This window comes from Pundamilia nyererei, unplaced genomic scaffold (genome assembly GCF_000239375.1).
Source record: "Pundamilia nyererei isolate P.nyererei 1_Seehausen unplaced genomic scaffold, PunNye1.0 scaffold00004, whole genome shotgun sequence".
NCBI classification, from domain to species: domain Eukaryota; kingdom Metazoa; phylum Chordata; class Actinopteri; order Cichliformes; family Cichlidae; genus Pundamilia; species Pundamilia nyererei.
In genome coordinates, this window is record NW_005187405.1 from 6168839 (window position 1) to 6176495 (window position 7657).

The following is a 7657-nucleotide window of genomic DNA, read 5'->3' on the forward strand; positions in this document are numbered from 1 at the left end:
ACCTTGAACTAACACCATCCCACCATGCAGTCCTGAATAAATATATGTGTATAAGCAAAAACTCATCAGAAACCCATCATTTCTTTGTTTTACTTCCAAGGAACAAAACTTTTTTGTACATTTTCTTGAGGTCAGTCAATGTTTTCAATCACTTTCAGCCCAGAAGAATGTTATTGTTTGTTACAGCACTTAATACCCACCTATGAATTGTTCATGTATAAAAAAGGCATCTAACTCAAGGGATGAACTAATGTAAACTTTCCAAAGAGCCAGGTATAAATTGTATATTTCCAAACTTTGTTCCTAACAGCCTGACATAAAAACACATTTTTTGTTTATTATTTTTGTTGAATCTAAGCAAAATCCTCAAAGACCAGTTGCCAAAAGGTTGGAATGTGTCTGTATGGTGTGCAGTTTGTTCTTCAAAAAATTTGAGGAAACAGAACAAGTGGAGGACAGAAGAAGAAGTGGCAGACCTAAAAACAAACAAACAAACTCTGCAGCAGATAAACAGTATCTGAAATCTATATTGTTAAGAAACAAGAACAAATCCAGCATAGACCTGACAAAGGACCTGAGAGATGCATCTAATCCTGCAGTTTATCCATCTACTATTCACTGAACCCTCAGAAATTGAAGGGTAGTTGTTAATGAACAGGGAGAGAAAAATGAAGTATGCAAAATTACACAAGAACTAGACTTAAAATGACTGGCAACAGGAGTGATTAAAGCAAATTTGACATTTCTGACTCAAATTGTCAACAAATATATATGGAGGAGATCAAGAGAGAGGTAAAAACAGCAAGTGTGCAGGGGATCCTGTAAAAGTTGTTAGAATAATGAATAAAAGTGCCATCAGATTTTGATAGACTGTGCAGTACCATCTGGAAAGCATGTGACTGGCAACTGCTTCTTTTTTTCCCCCTGTCCTGCAGCCAAAGGTCCATCCTGCTCAATGGTCTCAACAGACAAAAACATTATTATAAATGAGTCAATGGTGCATTTAAAAATGAAGCATCACACCATTAAAACTAGCTTCTCCTTCAGAGTGATCATTTTAGTGCTTGGAAATAAAGACTGTACTTGAAGGCAGTGCTTCACAATGTCCATATATCCATATATTGACCACTACAAACCTATCATCTGTCTTAAATTCATGTGAAATCTACTCTCCCATTTGTATTTTCCCTATAGTAGTAGTAGTAGTATTTATTTATTGTCATTGTCAAGAACAATGAAATTGCGTTAGGGGCTTCCATACAACCCAAAAAAAAGAAGAAAATAATAAATACCCCTTAAAACCCAAGTGTACATATTTAACCCAGTGTGACTCCAATGCAATAGACAATCCTTAGCAATAATAATATATTGTAGATGTTCAGGTTAGTCCCCCCGTTCTTGTTTATATTTGCTTGATGTATTGTTAGCATTATCAGGTTCCATGCTTTTAGGTTGCCTGTTTAGCTGTCTCTTGCATATGTGATAACACACACGTATTATAATACACAACTTCTATTGTGCTGTTAGACAAATTATTCTAGATTTCTGACTCTGTAGCCCAGAGCTCACTATTGAGAGTAAACAAACTAATGAGTGATTATGTAAAGGAGAAGCCCTGGAAAACAGCTTCTGTGCTGCTTTGCATTGTCTCTGTAATTCTACTTTAAGGACGAAAACCATTCTTACAAAGCACACTCCCTCATTTGGTCTGTTGATACCAGTGATGGTGGCTTGTCTAACATGCAAATACTCTCACTGATGATCAGTGGAGTTAAGAGTTAATTACTGCAAACACAATTGCACATATCTGCGTTATACACACCATAAAAGCCTCTGCAGTCATTATATTTCTCTGATTTTCCGAGTGCTTGCTTTCATTTGCCACTTAACCATTTTTTTCACTGCGCGATTTATGTGAACTATTTCGAAATGATTGCTGTCAATACTAATAATACTAATAATAATGAACACGTTAGATTAGCCAGCAGGGGGAGCTCTCAGTTTAGGAAGGAGGTGCCAAGGTTTACCATTTAAAGGAACAGGGCTGCGTTTATTTCCAGTTAATTTTCTGAGGGGCTTCACTCGAAGAAAGTCTCCTAAGTTGTAGTTAAGTGAGCATTAAAATCGAAAGCAAAATATAACCAGAGACACAACATTCTCTGCCTCTATTATATATTATGTACAGCCGCTGAAAGCCGACCCCTGGGGGCTTTTCCGAAAGTTAACCCCTGAATGTACGGTCGGTCGGTCGGTCGGTTTGTTGAGTACCTTTATCTAACACATAATGCAACGCTTAAATCTGTATACTGGGCGTGTGTGTGTTTAGGGGGGGTGTAAAGCAGGCGTAGAGACGCCGTCGTATGGGAGCAGCTGAGGTACATTCGTACCCAGCCTAAACCACGAGCTCCATGGCGTATTAAAGTTAATCCATTTTTGTGTATTTTCCCCCGGCTACGAGGAAGCCTTCCGACTGTTGGATTCTGTATAGCTACAGCTGGCAAAGATTTGCATGAGCTCAAGCACCAATGGTTTTTACCAGCTCCAACTCCAACTGGGTAAAAATCCAGACTCCATCTTTTCGGGCCCGCGCTAGCCATTATTTTATTTACTAAATGCTTATATCCCTCCGCAGGGTCAGAGAGTATTTTGAAGAAATTGTAAAATGGTTTATCTGTCATTTCTCATCGCGTCTTCTCAACGGTCTTTTTAAACACGCCTCACACTCGCGAAACATCCCTTTCTTGGCGAGCCCCGTCGATTCTGAAAGATTTGTGCGCCGTAGTTGTGCTGTTCAGGGGGAGGAGGAGGCGGATCTAGTTTTTGAGGAGCTTGGAGAGGGGGGCTGTGCTTCGGTGCCACTTATCATTAGATATGGCCACCGTTACAGAGCACCCCGAAGCGTCATCTTCAACTTAATTTTGTGCTATTTCATAGTCATTTTGCAGCTCGGTCAGCGCGGCAGGCGAGATGTTGTTTTTGGCGAGCTAATGTTTGTTTTTACATGTCTTTTGGAGGCGGTTGTTACTGCGTGGCAGGATGACTGTGAGTCTCTCCTAAACTGGCCGCTTGGTCCCGCAGCTTGTCGCAGCTGAAGAAAATAGAACCAGTTGCCAACCCCCAGCGGTCGGCATCCAGCTTTTTTTTCCTATTGCTTTGCGGGTCGCTACACTTTCCCCCGAGGATTCCTACTTAATGTTTGGCCCACGGAGCGTTGACTTTAGCAGCCGCTTGGATTTCGAGGTGGTTATGTTTACACGTTAATGGTAAAATTATTGGCTGTAGACTTGGGTGGCTAACACCAACTAGCTATATAAGCCGAACTCGTGCGACGACAGCTGTCATTGGAGAAAGGAAAGTGATCCCCGCAGATGCGTGCGCCAATGAAGCGGTTTTCTGTTGGATTTACATCATCCGCTTCTCCATCAAATGGGCAAAGTTGGGAATAACATTGCAGCGCTGGAATATAATGATATGCGTTGTGCATTTTTGAGAACTGCGGTGTTGCTTCATTGGAGAGAGGCTAGCTAGCTCCATTAGCTTGCTAGCTAGCTGGGTGATAAGTGCGACGTTTCATCCCCCTTATTTTGGACATGAAGAGGATAACTCTCTATTCATAGGGCTGGAAGGTAAGCTATATTTGCCTCTTCGTCTTTTTACTTCAATGTAAGCTGAGTTTGTTGGGAATTTACCTTTTCACGTAAGGCTGAGCCAACCTTATCCTTCTCCAGTCTGATGTTGGGGGTTTGTCGCCGCCTTGGCTTTCATGACTCAGACTATTCAACGGAACGGCACATTCAATTGAACATTTCGTGGGTGCTATATAAGCAAATATTAACACATTTACTGCATTATTCAGTGCAAATACACACAGCTAACGTTAGTTGAAAGCTAAAAGGGAAAAAAATCAGAACCTGGGTGGTTGTGTAACCTATCATTTTCACTTTTTGTGCATCATTGTAGTTCCCTAGAATAGTTCCGTTTCATTGAATAGACCGAGCCTTTGTGTGTGTTGGGCTCCCCTTTGCTTTGCACCCGGTTTGAAGCTGACTATAAGGAGGGGTAGTGTTTTTAAGGTTTCTCGACAAGTTTTCTATGAGCCATGGACATGTTTAACACTAGCACTGGGAAACAAAGGGGTGAAGCCTTTTTTAGTGTTTTGGCGTAGGCGTTAGTCGCATGTATGAGTTGGACAACTAACTGCAACCATAGGTAACCTGTTTGCTATAGGTGGCCCTCTCTTTTAAAGTTGTCTCTAAAGCCAGTCCTCCTTCGGTTGTTAACTACGATAAATGACTTCGTTTCTTTTTCCAATTTCTGTTAAATTTAGTCGACATCAACGTTACTTTTGTCTGTGGTCGACGAAGAAAAGGCGACAGAGTTGAGCACAACAAGCTAGCAGTCGTTAGCTGGATGCAGCTGCTTTGTGCCCAAGCTTCGGTCAACAAAAGCTAACGCTAGCATGTTTTTGGTTGCTCCCGTGGTGGTCGTGACTGCCTTGTAGTCACCGGATCTTAACCTCAGATGCCCCAAGTAAAGTTCTCCTCATCACCTTTGAGCGTTTGCTTGTTGTACAAAAATGCTCCTTATCCGACGACTTCTTATCATATCAGATCCTACAGTGTTTAAAGAGACAATGTCTTCAGTTTTGTTTTTTGTTTGTTTGTTTGTTTTATCTCAGGGGTAACATTCCTAACTTGGCGTTTGTGCAGTTTTATAAAGGGTTTGTATTTCGTGTTCAGTTTTGGTGTTGGACGACTTCTTAAAGGCTGTTGAAGTCAATATAATTGATAGAAAGATGTTGAATTGCCACAGACAAGCAGCGAAAGGTGGTGTGTGTCAAAGTGAGACCTCTTCTGAGTCACTGAAAAAGCCTAACTAATAATTTAAGCCATTTTCTGACCACACTGTCTGCACATGAATAGGCATGGATGGCACTGAATTAAAAAAGGTTTAACATGGCACAATTTATTATAAACACACATATTAAATCTGGAACTGCATGTATCCTCATTGACATTATTATACAGATGAGCAGTACCTGTTACTGCACATAATGGGGATTGATAAGACACAATTTTATGTTTCACTGAGCAAAACACTGTGCTTCTGCAGTTTGGAATGAGTTTGCTTTTATAACTTGGTATGTGTCACAAAAATGTGCACATTTTCGGTCTGTGCGATGCTTATTTAAAAAAAAAAAAAAAAAAATGACCAAAAAGTGTTTGATGTTGATACTATCAGGTATGTGGTTTACCCTAGATATAAGCTGGGGTTTCAGTATACAGTTGAGTGCTTGAGCTCAGTCAAGTTTTGAGTGAGAAGAGCTAGGCTCATTTTAATGAATTATATAATCAACTGCTTCAAATCAGTCGCATCCTGCGGATGCACTCAAAATTGCGGCGTCTTGGACTATAGCTGGAGATGATGGTCTTTGTTGTGCTCTGCTGCCTCGGTAAGCTCAGTGTAGTGGTACATGAATGAGCCAGTTCTTTTAAAAATAGTGCTGCACTTTGCAGTCGTTTTCTGCAGTAGAAGGACAACTGTGGTTGTCACCTGCAGTCCAAGACAGTGGCGATGTCTTAGTAAGGACTTAAATAATATAAATAAGCAGCTTTGTCATGAGCCAGCATGACAAGGAAAACTATGTTGCTGGTTTGGGATTGTCTGCTTGTAAATAAGTGCAAGATTCGACATAACCTGTGGACGTGTAGTCAAAGGAATATTGGGCAAGTTTATTTCCCTGGTACAGGTTCAGTTACGGTGTTTCCACCAGTCACAGTTAATCCATTAACCTCCAATACAAATTGGCTGAAGTGAATGCTCACTAACAAGTATTTCACTTTGTTTTCTTTCTTGCAGTCATTATTTCCACATTTAGAGGATCATTAATGAAAACATGCAAAAGACAATGCTGGTGGTGCTGGATTGACAGCTTTTCACTCACATTTGTGACTAAAGAAAGATGGATGTGGACTGTAAAGACTTAAGGTCACACATTTAGAGGATCATTAATGAAAACATGCAAAAGACAATGCTGGTGGTGCTGGATTGACAGCTTTTCACTCACATTTGTTACTAAAGAAAGATGGATGTGGACTGTAAGGACTTAAGGACACACACACACACACACACACACACACACACACACCTATCTATCTCTCTCTCTCTATATCTATCTCTCTCTCTCTATATCTATCTCTCTCTCTCTATATCTATCTCTCTCTCTCTATATCTATCTCTATCTCTCTATATCTATCTCTATCTCTCTATATCTATCTCTATCTAGATAGATAGATAGATATATCTATATATATATCTATATATCTATATATATATATCATATATATATCACAATACAGAAATGTTTTATTTTTAACATTTAGCCCAAGAACCTTCAAAAGCAGTGGAGGTGACGAGCGGCATCGTCTCTGTGACATTCACACTGGGCAATAAAGAGTCAATGCTGTGACCAAAGCAATCACGAAAAGGTGGAATGAGAATTTTTTTTTTCTTCTTCTTTCTAGAATTGACTACAATATCACTCGTTGCTGAACTTAAGGATCGAGCAGCTTTTGTTTTTTTCTTCCTTAAATTTGGCACACATTTTGTGAAGTTGCGCGCTCTCTCTCTCTCTCTCTCTCTCTCTCCCCCTCCCCCTCCCTCCCTCTCCCATGATTCTTCTTCGTAATCCAGTGGTGGTCCTTACTTGTAAAGTAGTATTGTGAGATCCCCATAACTGATACATCACTGTTGTTGTACATTAAGGTTTCCAGCAGTATACAAGGGATTTAAAATTGGCTTATTTTTGGTTTTCGCAGTCTATTAAAATATACAGGGGTTCAGTAAAATACTCATTTTCTAGCCTGTGGGGTAGTGTTGTAAATGAGAAATGTTACGGTTGACACTGCAATGATGTTGTCCTTGCATACATTAAAAAAATGAGTCACTATGTATCGTGGAACAGTTCTTAATATACGTGTGTGTGTGTGTGTGTGTGTGTGTGTGTGTGTAAAAAAAAAAAAAAAAAAAACAACAGTCACTTAACTTTGTCCTTGTCCACATTGGCAATGAAAGCCATCATTGTGTGAACTTGGTTAACACAACAAGGTATTGCAATGAAGTCAGTTTTTGACAGCGTTGTGCTCACAATTCACAGTCAAGCGAAATGTCTGCAAAAGAGATTTGAAGCCTTAATAAAAATGCTTCAAGTAGAAATTGCATACAAGCTATTATACATCCTGTATAGACTGCAGTATTACTTATACGGAAGGCAAGTCTGGTCTTTGTGCCCTAAATGGGCTGGGCAGGATGAGCATCTGGAAATGGCCACTGAGAAGGTCATAGCAGTGTAATATTATTTCAGATAAACAAAGATCTGTGCCTCTCGTACAACCATGTTACTTTCAGTAATGAGAAAAAGACTTGTTCTGCAACACTTACTGTAGCCAGATTAATGTGTTCATAATATTCATGTACACATGCAGACCAGATCTACACAAGCATCTACCACAGCAGTGCTTATGCTGTAGGGCTGCCACAAACGATTATTTTGATAGTCGACTAGTCACCGATTATTTTTGCGATTAGTCGACTAATCAGATCATCATCCATTGGACGTACAGCTTATTGCACCAGCAGCATCTGGTCTTATATAACT

At 40.0% G+C, this 7657-nt stretch overlaps 1 protein-coding gene across 1 annotated transcript in view; it reads left to right on the forward strand.

Annotated features, from left to right (window-relative positions):
• The first annotated feature begins 2853 nt into the window (after window positions 1–2853).
• The window catches only part of LOC102196854 (histone-lysine N-methyltransferase 2C), an 85097-nt gene continuing 80293 nt past the window's right edge, over window positions 2854–7657 (forward strand). The window contains exon 1 of the mRNA XM_013911579.1: window positions 2854–3626. The gene's annotated coding sequence lies outside the window, so the exon portion shown is untranslated. The remainder of the gene's footprint in view (window positions 3627–7657) is intronic.